General features: G+C 40.3%; 1 protein-coding gene across 2 annotated transcripts in view; it reads right to left on the bottom strand.

Annotated features, from left to right (window-relative positions):
• The window catches only part of LOC146380578 (A-type potassium channel modulatory protein DPP6-like), a 253,820-nt gene that overhangs the window by 186,949 nt on the left and 48,352 nt on the right, over window positions 1-18,519 (bottom strand). The gene's annotated exons all lie outside the window — the stretch shown is intronic.

The raw sequence follows: 18,519 nt of genomic DNA, 5'->3' as shown, positions 1-18,519 counted from the left end.
TTGGCAGGTGGGTAAAGAGACAGAAAGAAAAGAAGGGAGGGTGAGGGAAAACACAAGAACAGACGGGAGGCAGAAAAAATGTCTTTGCTGCTAAAATAAATACAGGGAATGCACCATAATGCACCAAACAGAAGCTCATGCATGTATGAAAGTCGTCATCTGCTGTTTGAATGGCTAGAGTTATTGCATCATACCTGGCATCAAAGGAACTTTTGACCGAGTTTGTGTTTTCCCTCGATGAATGAGGTGTCTGCTGCTGTCCACCAATCTGCAGATCAATTTAATCAGTCCCTGTGATGGGTTGTAATAAAGTGGCGGTGATGTATTCGTGCCATGAATTGAACCTCATAAATTATCGCCACCTCTTTGGAAGATTGGTCTTGGGCACAACGCAATCTAAATTTATGTAGCGTTTATAGCTGCAGCATGGTAAGCCAAAATGGGAAAGTAGAACGACCGGTCGTACACATGCCCAACAGTAGCAAGGGCAAAAGGTACTAAATGAGAAGCAGTGAAAGAACACCAGAGTGGCACTGAGCCTGGATTGGAAAAGGCTGAATGTTCTACCCCAGGGCAGAACAAAGTTTTGTGATAAGAAACTTCTGGAAGTTTTCAATTGAGTTTCATTTGCTTACACGATATTGGCCAGACCCTGTTAACTTTCAAGGGCAACTTTATTCAGTCTACAAAAGTACAGGAACCAAGTATAATCCCCGCATAATAGGACAGGAGCAGAAGCGCTTAAAGACGTATTACTGGGAGTCAGTACAACCAGAGACACCTACCAGATCAAGCATATAGCTTAGACCGTGGTTGTTTCCACAGTGTAACTTAGTCTGTCACAGTTAGCTGAAGCTGCCAATCAAGGAGGTCATGTTTGTCATTGCTTTGCAAGTGATCAGTCATAACAGTCATAACCGGAAGGTTGCCGGTTCGATCCCCCTGCTCTCTGTCTCGGTCGTTGTGTCCTTGGGCAAGACACTTTACCCTACCGCCTACTGGTGTTGACCAGAGGGGCCAATGGCGTGATATGGCAGCCTCGCTTCTGTCAGTCTGCCCCAGGGCAGCTGTGGCTACAACTGTAGCTTGCCTCCACCAGTGTGTGAATGTGAGAGTGAATGAATAGTGGAATTGTAAAGTGCTTTGGGTGCCTAGAAAAGCGCTATATAAATGCAATCCATTATTATTATTATGGTTCCTCCTGTGGTTCAGCACCCCCTCAGACTAACAGAAGTCAGGTTACCAACAGGTAACTTCAACAGCAGTTGCCCTGCAGTAGAGAAGCTGTTACTCCCCTGGTGTCTGTTTTGTTCTGCACACAGAGGAACACAAGAATCATCCTATATGAGAATATTAAAGCATAACACGACTTGCTTGTGAGTACATTTTGCACTTTTGACTTATGACACACACACTTCACACTTTTATTTCTACCTGAATTAATGATTACCAGAAGAGTTCAAAGACACACAAAAGAGAAGCTTTCACATTTTAGATGGTAAGTGTGACTAGATTCTCCATTCTGGGAAAAAAAAAATCCCAGCATAGTTTGTGGTTAAAAAGAATTTCTGGGGTTTTTTTTTCATGTTTTACTCATAATTTTCGATAATTTAATTTCTTTTCACCCCCCTCATTCTTTTGGACATGCCTCCCAGGAAATTGCAGATATAAAGCACATTTATCTGCTGAAAGGCTTTTTATATTCTGTGCAGAAAGTGTTTACAGGTTCACAATAACAAAAGCAGCCGAAGCAAAGTGGACTGTAAACAACAGGGAACAGGGGAGCCTCTAGGAAAGAAATGCACACAACAAAAAAAGGAACATTGTATACCAAGGCATCTAATAAAGGAGCAGTTTTCTATTCAGCTGAGGTAAATAAATGCCCTGAGCCTCATTTCAGAATTTATGGGAAATAGTCTTGATATTCAGGCGTAAAACCAACTCTTCAACAACTTCAGAGATCTTTCAGAATGTCATGCTGTAAAAACATAAGAAGTTCCTCGTTCACCTATTTCACCGACCAATTTTTCATCTTGATGTCTGATGTTGATGTTTCAATGCACAGAAAAAGTCACCGTAGCTGCAAAGGAAAATAAATAAAAAATAATAATAATAAAAATAAAACCCAGCATTTTCTCAGCATGCCACATTTGGATTTAGATTGCTAATATTTTATAGATTACAGATTCAGCAGACCATGTGATTAGTTGCATTCCAATCGTCAAAGCTAAAGTAACAAAATTAACTTGTTCAATTGAGTTCCTGGTTGAATTATCATGTATCGAATTGATAAATAAACAAACTGCGTGAAGAAATGCCTTAAATGCATTCCACAAGCTGCCCAAACTCCTCCGTTGCCTTGTAAACAGACAAAAATCCAATCAGTACACAAATTTAAGCTCTTTTTATTTGTGTTAATGCTTAAAGGGAGCTATAAATATCACATCTGCTTATTCAAAAGGTTAATCAGAAATATTAATTATTGTTTCACTAGTATAAGATGATTGTGACATGTGTCTGTGTGACAAAAACAGTTAAGGATCCATCAAAACTCGTTAAATATTATAACAAGCGGAGCCGATGGTTAACAGTATCACCCATACGCCTTGCCTGTTAACTAACACCTGGATAAGGGCACTGTCCTCCACCTGATCCCTTCAAACCCATTAATTCCATTATTGAGCCCTGACTTTTCAATCCCCTCAGATTACAAGAAAGGAGCGAGGAGACAAAATGAAAAAAGTCCCTGAGGTCTGAAGAAGCACTGAAGGCAATTCCAATATATTGTCTTGGAGAATGAGGCTGGATGGAGCCAGAGTGAGCCAGGTAAGGCTACTCTGCTTAAGAGAAGAGTCAGACATAAAATGAAAACCATAATCAGTTAAAAAAATGACAAGAATTAAAAAAAATATGCACTCTAGGCTCTTGCAAAAGTTTTAAATGAGGAAAATGCCCAACTGGAAAATGTAATCTAAGCATGATTCTGAGAGAAAACAGGAAGAAAACATATTGCTCGAAATCATGCAGATGAAAAATGACCGTGATGCAGTACAAATCCATTTCAAAATAGCTTTCCATTTTTTTGATTAGCAAGCAGTTCAGCATTTTCCTAATTTAATCTGGCCTCTGAATTGAATTTGTATTACAGCCATAGTTAATAACTTGACATTCTGCATATGACTCTGTGCTATTTAGATAAGTGATGGGACTTCTTTGAACACCCACATGCCAAATTGCCCCATTGCTCATAATAAAATGTCTGAATGATTCGCTGCTGTTATATTTTATTGGAATTGTTAATAATAGGACTATCAGAATATAATGCCAGGTCCATGTGTCGGGATACCACGGAGTAAAAAAGAAGAAGAAGAATCTTCAGGGAGGATTTGAGAAGATGAAGAAGACTGAAATGGCATTCATGCGGTGGCTTGTGAATAAAAGATGAAAGTTTTGACTTGGCTCCAAGTTTCTTGTCTCCCGTGGCTCATCTCAATTACTACAGAGGCGGTTTAGAGGAGAACAGAGTCAGTAAAGTACACACTAAAGAGGAGCTGATGTGGGAACGCTCAAGGAAATTTTTCATATTTAATACGTGGAGGACAATGACTGACACTTCAGAAAGCAACACAGTCCCCAAACACAAAGTAACATCACAATATGCCGAAGCTCAACCTACATTTCACGCTGTGCTGAGTCTAAAAAAAAAGCGCTCAAGTGTCATGGCGCACCTCAATCAATCATGCCTGGAGAGCAATGGCCTCTTTCAACACATAAAGCTCTCTGTGCGCGCTGTTTTTAAAGGCAGAAAGACATGATTCAGTCTATTTTTTTGACCACTCTTGTTTTACTGCAAGCAATAATTCATTTTCACCTTTGACTTATTTTCAGCAGAAAGTTTCGGATGGAGCAATATTGGTTATGTTTTCATTGATTTTTGTGTTCACACAAAGATGTTAAGCTTTGTGGTATGAGAAGACGCAGTTCATTGCAATTTAAGTAAATAGGACCGTGTCACCTCAAGACCGGCTGTGAAACTGCTTCTGCACACAGAATTATTGAACTGAATGCCATGAAATGTGGTACAGTCCAAAGAATGAACTTTAATGGTGTCTTTATGTAATGTGTAATAGATTAAGTACACGGTGAAAGCTCTCTCATGGTCTGGCGCTGTATTTCAGTCAGCGGTGTTGTGAATGCTGTCAGAAAAAAAATGGAATTATTAATGCAGAGGAGTACCTCCAGATTTTTAACCACCATGTAATACCATCTGGAAAGTGTCTGATTGGAAACAGTTTCATTTTTCACCATGATAAAGATCTTAAACATACTGCTAATGTAGTAACACCATGACTGAATCGGACACACGCACACAAGCACACACGCACACACGCACAAACACAGTGAAACACTATCAGTCATGGATTGGCCCCTGTTACAAATGCACACATTATGATCCACAAGCTTAAATGAAGATTTACAAAGCTTGTGTGTAACTATTGAGCACTCACAAATGCATCATTCAATCCACACATAAATACATACAAGTTATTTCACTGCACGCAAAACTATTTTACAAATGAGTACATCCAAACCTGAAAAAATACTGATCATTTACGCACAATTTATTAAGTTCAACATCATAAATCGAATACTTTTCTCTTTCAAAAAGCTTTCTGTGCATACAGATGTCTAAAACTACACCTAACATCCCTCACTTACAAAACCTTAAATGCATGTGGACGAATCGCCTGATACGCACAGATCACATCACACGCACAACTGGGGTTTTGAGACAAATTTCATGCTACTAGTTTGGCACAGATCCATAAAACTAAGTTGCGTTCAAGGCCCAATGTAAGAAGAAGTGATATAATTTCACTCATTTTGAATACCAACAGATTTTCATCAGTGTTCCATTGCAGGGAGCAGCATCTTCTACTCCTGAAGAGTTTCTATTATAAGTGCTGTTGAAAGCCATGATAAACACTAATATTCTAACTCTGAAGAGCCTAAAGAACTCTCCGTTTCTTGGATTTCTCAAAGTAAACCCTCAGAGACAGATTGAGCTACTGTTAAGCAACAAAAGCCTCAGCAGTGCCCAAATATTAATTTAACGAGACGTCTGTGAAAACAGATTAATACACCTCCGTACTGTTCGCAATAAAACAATCTGTCTTGGGCAGAACAGAAGCTCTTCGTGACTAATTGCCTTTTAAAGTGACTTGTGCCTGATGCAGAAGGGCAAAGTGATTCACTGACACCAACAAACAGCTCAACACCTCACTCAGATGAGATGAGAGGGTGTTTTAACCAAAATGCTGAGGCATTAATCCAAGGCACCGCCTCCATTAGCCTCAGCTTGTCAGAAGTGAAATTGGAGGGAGAAAAGCCCACTCTGCGTGCATATAGTTAATTTCATGCCATACTGAGGAGAGACAGGGATGGGTGGAGAGTAAGTGCTTTAGGTCGAGGGCTTTGCAGCCCTTGTAAATACTCATCTGTTAGTTTTGAAGTTGAATTGCTCCTTCCGTCTTGGATGGAGTTTGTTTTGAATGGGAGCGATGAGTCCAAGGTCACAACGACTCTTCAGTCTGACCATTGATCTCAACGCCAGGCCAATCCAGAAGCTTATGATTGATGACAAGCTGAGCCAATCGGGTAGCGCAGGCAAGAGAGGCCAATACGGTGACAGATGGAGGAGCATGTGCACCGTGTTTAATAATGTAAAGGCTCGTCATACTGCGACTCAAGGTAAATGACAGGAGGACCAGGAGGGGAATGTAATTTCCCTCAGCAATGTCAGACGCTACCTGCTGATGTGGTTTCCTGGATGTGCTCTGCTTCACCTTCTGAACGCTTGCACAGCACATAAATGGATTTCATCCAAACTTAAAAGATTAAAAACAATGTTATACCCACCAAAAATTTAGTTTGCACAGCAGGTTTAATGTCAAGAGTGTCAAGACAGACTGGAGTGACTACTCCTTACATGAAAAATGTTCTAATGGGCTTTATTCTTTTGCTGGACAAACAAAAAGTTATGCTCTTTTGCTTGTTTCAGATTAATAATTTAAAAAAGGAATTAAAAATACAGTTATAGCATGATAATGACTAAAACCATCACTGATGTAAAAGCAACATGAAACCATGAACGTTTGAAACACAATTTTGGTTCTATTATTAGTTGGTTTATGAATGCTACTCAATAAATGTAACTATTGTCTGCTCTTTTCAAAAAACTGAAAGTGGACACAACTAAACTACATTTTAAAAAGTGTGAGGAAATTTCTCTGGAGATGTGTCACTGTGTCACGCTTGCAGCGTTAATTTCATTTAGCTTTTTTTGCCCGGTAACCATCATCTTTTATCATAAACCCTGAGAAGCTTTCACGGCTATCTTCTCTTCGGGCAGCAATCGCTATACATCGTAAATGAAGAGCAGTCAAGTCAAGTTCCTTCCTCGCATACTTCATGCACCATGAGCAATGATTGATTTCCTTTTGGTGTCTACAACACATCCAGCCTACTTCTGCTTAATTTGGTGATTTCCTGCTTGTGTTTAACAGGTGACAACTCTGTGTGCAAAAGTGAGCAACAAGTAAACCAGGGAAAGTGTTACAATCAGCTGAAGCTACAATTAACACTTAATGATCGTGCTAAAGAAAGCCCATCTAAGGTCACATTTATGGATACTGGCAAGTCTAAACAGAATCACTAGTACCTCACTATGCCGCTGCATTTTTGTGGACTTGTCCTTTACGCTGTTATCAGCTAGACTTCCACGCTCATCAAGTGTGTTTTAGAAAATTGCCTACAAGTTAAACAATGTCAGAACTTAAGAGTTGAGCCTTTGAGAACACAGAAAGTGTTGACGTAGCATATCAAATGCGGCTCCGCTCTGTGAGTTCGATCTTGGAGGGGGCCACTGGGGCGAAGGATAAAGAGATATTGTGTGAGCAGCGAGCGAAAAGCACCAGCGAACCTTGGAGATCTCAACCACTGCATCGCTGACAGGTACAAGTGGAAGTAAAGGGAGGAGGGGTGTTGGTGCACACAGAGGAGGGTTGGAGGGGCTGCCAGTCAACCATCCCCTTGTTGCCTTGTAGACAGATCCAGATGTCCCCCCACCTGCCCTGATTGCATTCTCCACACTTTTCCCCAGAGATTGAAAGATGGGTGCGAGAGGGTACACAAACGGGGATGTGCTGTGGTCGACAAAGAAATAGCAGTACCCTCTATCTCTTCGCGCCCTCCTCCTCCTCTGTGTGCACAGTGCCCTAAGCACCATGGGGATATTGAGACAGACATATCCCTTCTAGATGAAAGGGGCATTTCAGTCACACAGGCCCCCAAGGTAAACGTGGTCTGAGTAAGCAAGCAGCTCTTCGTTTATTGTGGAATGGGAGAGAGACTCAAAGGCACCATAATACCAGTGAAAGCAATAAAGGGCAACTGCTCTGTTCACACTTCTGACAAGCTATTTGCGACTGTACCAGGCCATGAAGACATATGCTTATTTGTTATTGTTTGTGAAGCTCTAACAAAGTTTGCAGAGGTAACTGCTGTCTCCCCCCATTTATTAACTGCCACAGCACCGCCGCAGTGGGCCTCGCCGATGCTCCCGCCTTATCACTCGTGATTTGTGCACAGGATTATGCATCAGATAAACCTGGTGATTTTGAATTTCTATCTTCCTTCCCTGGAGGTTTGCGTGCCACTGCGCAGATCTGCAGTATTTTGTTAATGGTTAATATCAAGCACAGTGTAAGCTGCCATAAACAAGGCGAATGTTTTGCAAAAGATTCCTCCGTCTGCATTCATTCAAGCCTCAATACACCTTCGCAAGCTTTTCATAACTGAATAAACACGCCACTGAAATAATATTTCAGAGTTTTAACATGATCCCTCATTCTAGGTGTCAATATATCTCAGTAATAAATACACACAATAAACCGAAAGCGCACAGAACCTTCCCCTAATGATAACCGAGAGCTGGCATAGTAAGATGAACACCTTAGACACAACAGAATGAACGCCACCCTCACAGGGCCATCGTTCATCTGTATTCCTTTCTGTTTGAGAGAGACATGCAAAATGTCAGTGACAAATTTGTCTAGACACCATTATCTCGGCGTGGATTCCACAACAGAGCCGTAGAGAGACTGCGCACAGACGCCTGTGGCTACATAGTCATTTTAGCAGGAGCACCACAGAAATGTTGATATATTTCCCCGGGGACAGTGTGGCTTTCTCTACTGCAAAAATCCTTTCAGAGAACACATTTTGCTCAATTTAGCGATGAAGCAACACAGTCCCAATATTGCCTTTCCACATTGTGAATTTCAATGAGCGCCTTAGTTACAGTGGTATCTACATGGAAATAAGAGCTAATTCTGCAATCACGCTGCAGTCTAAATAGGGATGCAATTAGTGCACTATACACTAAAGTGGAGATTTAGCTGCAAAGGATTCACTTCTTACAGTGACAGATGTTTAAAGGACCGTGTGTTGAGCAGGTCCATAGTTTCAGGAAACATGTACAACAGACTTCTAATTAACAACTTAGCTAAGTTTAGATGATTTCCTTTTTTTGCCCCATTTGACAGCAGAGTATGCGTGGAGTAAATCAAGGGAAATAAAAATTTGAAATTTAATCTTGAGTGCCGAGCTATTTAGCACATAAAAACCCATCAAACGCTGACAGACACTGACAGAAAACTCCCATTTACATATTCTAATTATAAAATTCATCAAAGATAAGTTCATTACACTGAAATATTACATAGACTTTGTGTTTATTGAGTTAAACTTTTTTCCAAAGCGAAAAAGGAAACTTTTTTTGCCCCGCGTTTGCTATCGTATGTCTCCTGAAATGTCAGCAACTTTGAGGGAAGTTGTTCTGTTGCAGAAAGAGGTGTTTTCCAATAAATGCAGTGCAGCTGATTGGCATGGGACCCCCACAGCAGAGGCTAAACTCAGCTCACACACCAGCATGGGGACTGGTTGTGTACACGTTTAATGAGAAAAGGAAAAAAAAGAAAGATTTATATGCGTGCAAATGTCCATCAAACCGCAAATAATTGATTTTTATTAATATTGGGATTTATTAAAGTTCTACAGTAAATGCATATGTTGCTCTTTTTTTTAAAATTAATTTTGTTTACTTAGCTCCTTGCATTATCTCAGTTGTTGCCCGGGCTTCTACAATTGGCTGCACAATTAGCAACAGTAATACAATAACTCTATTTTTTGAGCCATATTGAGATTTTGAGACTAACAAACCATAGTGTTGGGTTCTTCTTAACCTTTGCTTATCTATGAGGAGCCAGCTGTGCATGCCGGCTTCTTTCTGAGCAGCGTCCTGCTTCGTGGGTGGGGCACATCTACTGTTATCCCTCCTTTTGCTTTAGTAAAAAGCTTTCCCCCATTTTGCTTTATTTTTATGTTTTGGGAGAAAATGGCGTACTGAACAAAAAGGGTGTTACAGGACAGATTTTCTCTAATTAGAATCGGGGCCGGTCCAACCCGAGTACAACAGGGGAATCCACACACTTCTGGGCAAAGAGTGGATATTGGAGAGTTGCACATCCATTTAAATGTGACCACTGCAGTTTGCAGCTATACGATTACACGTGATTAATTGTCCTGACACTCTAAGCAGCATTTGCAAAGTGGAAAACATGGAATAGGCGGGCAGAAATCGAGGGAGAAACGAGGCGTAAAAGGCCCTCCTTACAAAGTTGAACTTGGATGTGGGGGGATGTAGTCAAGACGAGGACATGAGACAGACAGACAGGGAGAGAGAGAGAAAGAGACTAGAAAACTTGGCACTGACTTGTTTGACTGCAGCCAGAGTGCCAGCTGAGAAATATGGCTGCTGTCCCTGGCACTAGTCACTTTGACTTTGACTCAGAGAAACACACACAAACACATATAAGTTATACTGACATTATAATATTTCACAAGTTTAAAACAAATCTCGTGTTTCTGCAAAAACACGAGATTTGCGTGTTTTTATTACCTACCTTCATGGGAATAAGAGGCTGGGACATTACTGTGTAATTATTCAAGTAGCATCTCTATTTAAAAGGACAAATCAGATCATTGAAGAAAGCAACGCAAAAGCACACCCTCAATACCCGCAATATCTTTAGTCTTTACTTTCTGGGGATATACTAGTGTCTTGCTGAGAAGTTGTTGATGTGTTCCGTTTAATTTCATTTTTCCTTAATATTTTTTTTAACGTATCTCCCAAAAGGACGCCAAAAACACTGTGTCTTCTGTGGACAGATAGCTCCAGGTAAAACTCGAAACATTTCCCTCAACTTTTCAAAGAGCCGGAAAGTAAATAAACGGCAGATGGAAATGAGGCAGGTCAACCGTCTTACGTTTCACGCATGCGCAGGAACGCAGTGTTTTCAGTGTAGATGAAAACAATTGATAACAATAGTCTGGACGCGGAGTGCTTTTAGACAAAAACACTGTTTTCAAATTTATCTGGATTAGTGTAGACGTAACCTGAAGGTGTGGTTGTGGAGGATGTCTGGAATACTCTGCTTAGTCTGCTGCCACTGCAATCTGACTTCAAATAAGTGGAAGATGATAGGTGGATGCAATTGTTCCCAAACAGTGGCATGAGTCTGCAAATGTACTGCGGGTGGACCGCAGTAAACAGAAATTCAGTTTGAAATTACTCAGAAGTATGTACAATTATAGATTTATATACATTTATCTACTTTTAAAAATACTGGTAATAGGAGGTGATTAGTTTATGATGTTATTTATTAATCTGACCTGAATTTACTAATATCACCTACAGGTTTGCAAAGTCCTGTTTTGAAGCCTTGAATTTAGCATTTAGGCTGTGGACATTTTGAGTTTTTAAGAGTGAGCTGATCATATTTGGAGGAGGGGTGGAGTGAGAAGTTGCCAGCTAATGGTGTAGGATTTTTGGTTAGCACAAATAAAAGGCCACAAAATACCACAATTCGATTTTTTAACTGAAGCAGAGGCCTCTTGAACAATACACCAGTGCAAGTAGTCACTCAGGAATATGACTGGGCCATATCATACCGTTCACAGTAATACCGGTATAATGTTGGGCAATGATAAGAAAATGAAATATCGCGATAGAATATGGGTCAAACGCGCATGCGCAGTGCCTTTGTTTTCATACGCACATGGCAGAAAAAGCATGGCGGCGACAGAGAATGAGAAGGGCGAAAGTGGATCGTTGAATGAAGCGGATGAACCAGAATTGGTTTGTAAAAATGCTGCAACTTCAGTGGTGTGGAACTGGTTTGGCTTTCGTCCATCAAATACACACCAAAGCACAATTTTTGGTAGAGCATGCAAGCGGGCCGTCGTTATTACCGTGTTTTTCGGAAAATAAGTCACTTTTAAAATCCTTTTATTTTCTGAAAAATTGACAATGTAGCTTGCCATCACCAGTGTGTGAATGTGTGTGTGAACGGGTGGATGACTGGATATGTAAAGCGCTTTGGGGTCCTTAGGGACTAGAAAAAGCGCTATATAAATACAGGCCATTTACCATTTTACCATTTATAATCCGGTGCGCCTTATGTATGAATTTTGGTTGTGCTTACTGACCTCGAACTGATTTTATGTCTTACACAGCGCTCAAAAATCTGTAAAAAAATGTTTTAGCACGACTTTGATAAGCTACAAAGCCGCACCGCTTGATGGATTGTCACAGCATTACGGCTAACGTAGTCAGGAGCCTCGCCGAGTAATACGTACTGTTCTTCAACATAGTATTACCGTATTGTGTGTGTGTAACCTCTTTTTAAGTTTTGTGGATATTACACATGGTTATGCTCAGGATATGTCGGCCAATTTCCACTGGAAATGCCTTTTGGTTAAACTGGCAGCAGGGAATTTGCATAAAAAAAACAGCTGTTTGTTTAAGTGAAAATACATTGATGGTTTTTTGGGTTTTTTTTGCACTAATAAAGTTGCGGAGTTGTAAAGTATTTTGTCTCACGTCAGTTATATCGTCAGTTATATCATTATCACAAATTTTCAAATATATATCATGATAAATATTTTTGGCCATATTGCCCTGCCCTACTCAGGAAGTTATTATTTGTTCAAAAATTGTATTAAAAAATCCACAAACACTATGAATATAATTTAAAGGTATTGAGCTGGAATCAGGAATTGAGTATTGACATCCTTGTTTTCTGACAAAGCAGCCACACGCCCAAAGTTATAATGAAGTGGTAAATCAGCTATAGAGAGTCTACAGGCTTTAACTCGCTTTTGAAGCTAGCTCGAAGTAGTCATTCACTTGTAATGAAAGTGACCCAAGTATTAAACACTAGTCTTTCACTCCAGCTATATATCCATTGTCATCAGCGCGGCTAATATTCTACACATCTGTGAATTTTTAACTTTTCCTTCTAATTACTTTCTGGTAAACTTTTTGTGAGGCAATTATCTTCTTCTTTCCACCTCACACATATACACACACTCTCTCTCACGTACACACACACACACACTATTTAAATTCCAGAGGCAAGCTTTGATCACCACTACATTAGCTTTACATTAGAAACAATCATTAGGGGGACATCATCCCCATGACCAATTTGCCTTCGGAAAATAGTGGTGCTTGAATGTGCTGCAGCCCACAGAGGACCAATGAGCCACACCAAACTTGATTAGGCCTCATAGTAATGTATCACTCCTCCTGGCCAAGGCTTTGTAGATGAACGACTTGTCTTCATTTTAAGTACTCTATCTGGGAAGGGCTAGAAACTGGAGTGGACTCATTTTCAAAAATCTCTTTGAGGAGGTTCACTCTGCCAGAGAAGAATGTGTCAAAAAAATAAATGAGTAATGAGTTCCAGATGTTCATTCAAGGCTGTTGAGATATTTCCAAGACAAGATTTTCAGGTTTGATTCTCAAAAAAAAAACCCACTTCTGAGGCTACAGCTATTTAGTTTAAGACAGCACATCGTGTTCTTACAAGTAACATTTTTTTTAATCTCCGGCACTCTGAAAATGCTTTTTGAAAAGGTAGGAACATAGTTTGGTGCTCAGTTGAGGAAAAGAAGAAGACCAAATGAAGAAAAAACACCGATCACAGGAATTTCCTCTCAAGGTTTCAGAGTAAAGTGATGAGCTGTAGATATCATATTCACATTTCACACTGTTGCATTAAAATCATCTTTAATGTGAAATGACAACCTTAGAAATAAAGCATACCTTGTGAAAGTCAATAAAAGAAAAACCTTTTTGAGGATGAATACTTCGACACGCACTATCCAGTGTAGCTGAGATAGGCTCGTCTTCAGAACATAAAGCGTCTTCATCACCCGGCTCCACCATAAGCGGCTATCAAATCTACCTCACGACAGCTTTATGAGAGCATAACTGCCGCCATTTTGTGGCTCGGGGTAAGTTTCAGGGAGCAGATGGGAGTGAACTTTAAACTCAGCAGGGAGAGAGCACCAACGTCCAGCTGACAGTGGGGCTGGCCTGCCTGATGTTTGATTAAGAGGCACATTGACCTTTCCGAGGCTCCAGGGGGCGCTGAGATACACCCTCACCTGACAGCCCACGAGTCAGAGCCTTCTCATTATGTCCCAAATCTATCAGTCTAGAGGGGAGCTTTTTTTCTCCTTGTTCTCTGGGAAAAATTAAATGCCAGTGGGTTTGTAGAAGAGAAGTACACCAAGAGGAAGATGTCACGGAAAGGGAAGTGTCACAAGCTAAACACGGAATAACAGAGGGTGAGTTTTGGGGTTAAGAGAGGAAGAAAAAGGATGGAAAAGAAGAGGATGGTACACTTTAGATGTGGTGCATTTCTCGGTGCAATTGCTGTAAATCAGAACAGAGAGAAGAAGCTCTAAATACAGATCAGTCTATAACTACAAGCCCAAACTACTCCTATAGCTTCTAAGGATTCTTCTAAGCACTGCGCTGATGCCTTTACCAAAGATTATAATTGATGGCCAGGAAGAAGCTGAGGCAAGTCAATACAGTGTGATGAATTAGGCCTGTATAGTGGCATTGGGTGTGCGCCTCTACTGTTCATGACAAATTGGCCATGTCAGACTCTAGGTATTTCCCTTACAATCAATACGTGATGACAAAATGGCTGCTGAGGCCAGCTTTGGTTTACAATTGCCCAGACAAGACAGACGGAGATGCAAAGAAAAACCACAGACACCTTTTAGTCTGAGGCATTTCAGCAAGTTATTTATAACAAAAGTGATTAAAATCACTCTACAATCATAGTAGCACGGGCAACTTTTATACAGCTTCTTAATAGTGAAGCATCAAGTGAAATGTGCAACTTGTTACAAAGAGCACTGCATTTGTTTTTAGCTTTAAAGATTTTGGTTTTCTAGCTCATAACACTTCATGTATACTAAGCTGTACCACTTTCCCAGTGTCATTTAAGGACACAAAAGCAGCTACTTTCAGCAATTGTACTCTAACATCCCAATGTGTGCTAGTTTTCCAAGAGGAGCTGTTATGGATGTCAAAACCAGGATTGTAATAGATGGATGAATATCACGCTTAAAACCAAAAGTGAGCAAATGCTAGTATTTTAGCAGCAATCGCAAGTTAAACTTCTCTAATTTACCTTTATAGCAACCACTATGGCTGAAAAATTAGACGTTAAAAGATGCAGTTCCACCTACTGACCATTGAGATGTCATGCCATTTGCAGTATATTTTTACAGTTTGATACAGATAATGTTTCTTTTCTTCTAAAGCTAAAAAAACAAAAAACTTAATAGTGATGGACTGCCAATGTGTTCATGGAGTACCATCCCTCTACTTCCTTCTTTGCTCGTGTCAGCTGGGAAATAGCTGACAGATACATTATACACCCCCACCTTGACCCTAAGTTGAATACGCGGTAAAGAAAATGGATGGATGGACTTCACTTTGGATGATAACTTTAAATACAGCCAAGTAATACATTTGACTGCAAAGCAAAATGGGGTGAGTCAAGAAACAAATAATAACCCACTCTTCATAAGTAAAGCACATATTGCCCAAGCCAAATGGTTTGATGAGAGATCCCGGACATTAGCACAGACATTTTGGTGGTGTGCCCAGCTTTAACCTAGTCACTGTAAATCTTCATTCTTGTTCTATAACACCCGCTTTAATAGACCATTGGTGCATCTTTACACAAACTCATACAGACACATCATGTGCCACAAGGCCCATTCTGTACTGCTGGTGTGGATACCTGCCAGTGAGCATCTGCCCAATCAGTAGGGTCTGGCAAATGAGCCCAGGATACTACTGTAATCAATTAAGTCAGCTTCACTGAGCTTTCCATACAGTGTGAGGCACTACAGCACTGTACTTTACCTCACACATACTGCAGACTTTAAGCAGAACTGTAATAACTTAACTGCTTTTGACACCTGCATACAGGTATTGATTGCTGAGCCTCATTACCAAATTTAATTAGTTAAATCTTATTATGTTTTTCTTTTCCTGCCAACTGTAAATCTTCCCAAATCACAGTAAATCAAACTATGCAAACCTAATTTTCACAGATTCACTGTGCCTCTTGCATGTGCACAGTTTAGATAACCTCAACCCTGCACAGTTACACACTCTGGCAGCAGTATAATAATAAATAAAACACTTTGAAACAAATGTACCTGCCTACGTCGAGAAGGCATTTCACCTCATCTTGACTCCATGTTCTCCCTTGCTTTGTTTCATTACTCCAGCTTTCACCAGCTTGGGTAACTGCCGGCTATCGGATGCAAAATGTTTGTCTTGCTTATGCCGTTTGAACACATTAAAGGTCCCTTTTTGCTGTTGTTGTGGGTTTGAGATTTTACTTGTAATGAATCAGACAGCTGAGTCGCAGACATCGTGTTATGATGTCTTTGAAGAAATCAAACAAAAAAATCTCTAGAGCTGTGAAACAAAACAGTTTGAGTGTGCATGTTACATCCATGAGGCATTCAGGGTGCCTCCAATTAATTGAAATAAATCCCTAACAACCATATCATAATTAATAATATATCAGCTGCACAAGGCATGCCTGCACAAAAGTTAATTTAGCAATTCTCCCAGCATTCTTGAGCGTCCTCCCAATGCACCGTGAGGTAATATTATGCTAATGTTTAGGGAATACACAACATTCCCCTTTACAACAGGTGCTTTTTCATTTTCTGTCTGGCTAGCTTTAATGATCTCATTAGACAGCCACTCTAACCGGGAAACCGCCTATGGCACCTCCGCCACACGACAGGGAGTGCAACAGCAGTGCTGAACAGGGAGGCCGGGCATCTGTCTGATGTCACAGTTGTAACAGAAGCTGCTTACTTACAAGATGGACACGACTCTGAGAGCGTACCACGGGAAAAAAAAGAAAGAAGAAAAAAGGCTAATTGAATTCCTCGTGTACGTGCGTGCACAAAGCCCTCCCTGCTACACTGAGGCTGGAGAGGCAAGCTAAGAACCCTGTTAGACTGAGTTGTACATCATTACCCAGAATTCTAGCAGGCAGTTTCCCCAACTTCTACTGCCAAGAATCAAATGGCACAAATTAATCACAGCTTTCCTGATGGCAATGGAGGAGGAAGGAAAATGGTTCTACAGGCTGATCATAAAGCTTCTACAAAAGACTTCTAAAGCACCAATGAACACAACTGCCCCTCATGAACAACTTACTGTGAATTTAAAGAGGTGTTTGAATCTAACACGTTTTCAGATGCATTCGATTCTCTCACAAACAAATTTAAAAAAAGAGGTGCTGGAGTGTTTTATAATTTCATTACAAATTGAAGCTCAAAAGTAAACTATTTACCTTTGTTCGTCAGCAATTAAGAAGTGAACAATCATGTCAAACATTTTCTGGTTTTGCTTCCCAAACAGGGCGTTGTGCAACTTTACTTGATATTGTTGCAATTTGAGAAGCTTGGGGATATTAATCCGATGACAACAACAACAAAAACACACCTAAAGATTTACTTGGCCTTTTTGAAGTTCTCATTGGCATTTTTCTTCATGTTTCACTCCTGACATTTCAAATAACACATAAACAAGCCAGATTTATCAATAGTGTAAATAATGAATAACCACAGCCCTGAAATGACACAGCACAGCTGCAGCAATACAAACGTAAAAGTAACTAAATTGAATGTCATTTGAAGGTTAATGTCAAATTAATATCCCAAACACAAACCAGCTGAAAGAGTCCAATGTGCAAATTCATGACAGAATGATTTTTCAACTCTGCTTTGCGTATGACTTCAATACTCCTATCTTGGCTAATTCTGCTGCCTTTTACTTGATCCCAGTCAGTCTGAGTGAGAACGACGCTCTTGTGCCCAGTTTGATGGAATGTGGCAAATCTTGGCAGATTTTTTTGTTTTTTTCTCATTTTTGCAGAGCTTAGTTTTTAATAGGTCTCCAAACTCCCTCATCATTCTCGGCTGTGTGGTCCAATTTGAAAGTCAAAAACTTGGCATTGTACTTTTTCTTTCCCTCTCCATCTGCCCCTCGATCTGTCAGCCAGCCTTACTTGCACTGTCTCTGCCATTAACCTTAATCCTCTTCATGTTTATTACCTTGTTTCACACACTAAAAAAATACACTGTTTATATCTTGTTTACCAACCTTACCTTTGACATAAATATAGAAAACACATGCATTATATACCCACACATAAAAGATAGCAGGAAAACACTGCAGTGATGCAGGGAGACAGTGATTTCAGATAAATTGAGCTGTCGGGTCATCCACTTACTCATTCTGTGCACCCAGTCCGCCCGTGAAATGCAATTACACTCAATGCCATGAGTAAGTGGTGGAAACCAGCTTATCATGTCAGAGCCTTAACGAGTGTTACTGAGGGAAATCATGATTAACGCCAAGCACAAAGATAAAGTCGCTCTGTGAGAGAAAGGAAACAGGCCTTCATGAGACAAACCAAAAAACTCATCTTCGTATTCATATCCATAAAAGCCCTCCTTCTCATTGGCTGGAATAATCATAGTAAGAGAAACAGCAGGCATTATGACGTGCAATATATACACACAGGTCTGCTTCTGGCACCATACAGCAGACTGCCAAATTAGCCTGTAGTTACAGCACTGTGCTTTTAGAATGATACCTCTGCTCGTCCGGATCCCATGAGAATATTACCTCTTTAAAAACGGGGTGGGGGGTGGGGGTGGGGGGGTCACTACATCAGCCTTAAAGTGTAAAACAGCTACTAAAAACCTTCCCATTTTCAGAATTTGGTTGGTTTACCTCTTTCATACACAGTATTGGTGTCCACTTTCTGAAGTTTACCACATACGTTTAGATTAATTTTCTTTCTCGAGGGGTGTTTACATTAATTTCACTACACTTTATGAAAATTAACTTGAAAACACCTGCTTGTCTGAGATGGGTAATCCATCACGCTCATTTTTCTTTACTTTTTTTCTTTTTCAAGGTTATTTTGTAATGCAACTCTGAAGAACAAACCTGTAGGGAAAAGTCGGGGAAAACAACACTTT

This window comes from Perissodus microlepis, chromosome 9 (genome assembly GCF_051167445.1).
Source record: "Perissodus microlepis isolate ML-2025 ecotype Zambia chromosome 9, ASM5116744v1, whole genome shotgun sequence".
Taxonomy (NCBI): Eukaryota; Metazoa; Chordata; class Actinopteri; order Cichliformes; family Cichlidae; genus Perissodus; species Perissodus microlepis.
The sequence above is the reverse complement of the archived record's forward strand: the minus strand, read 5'-3'. Positions and strand labels throughout refer to the sequence as shown.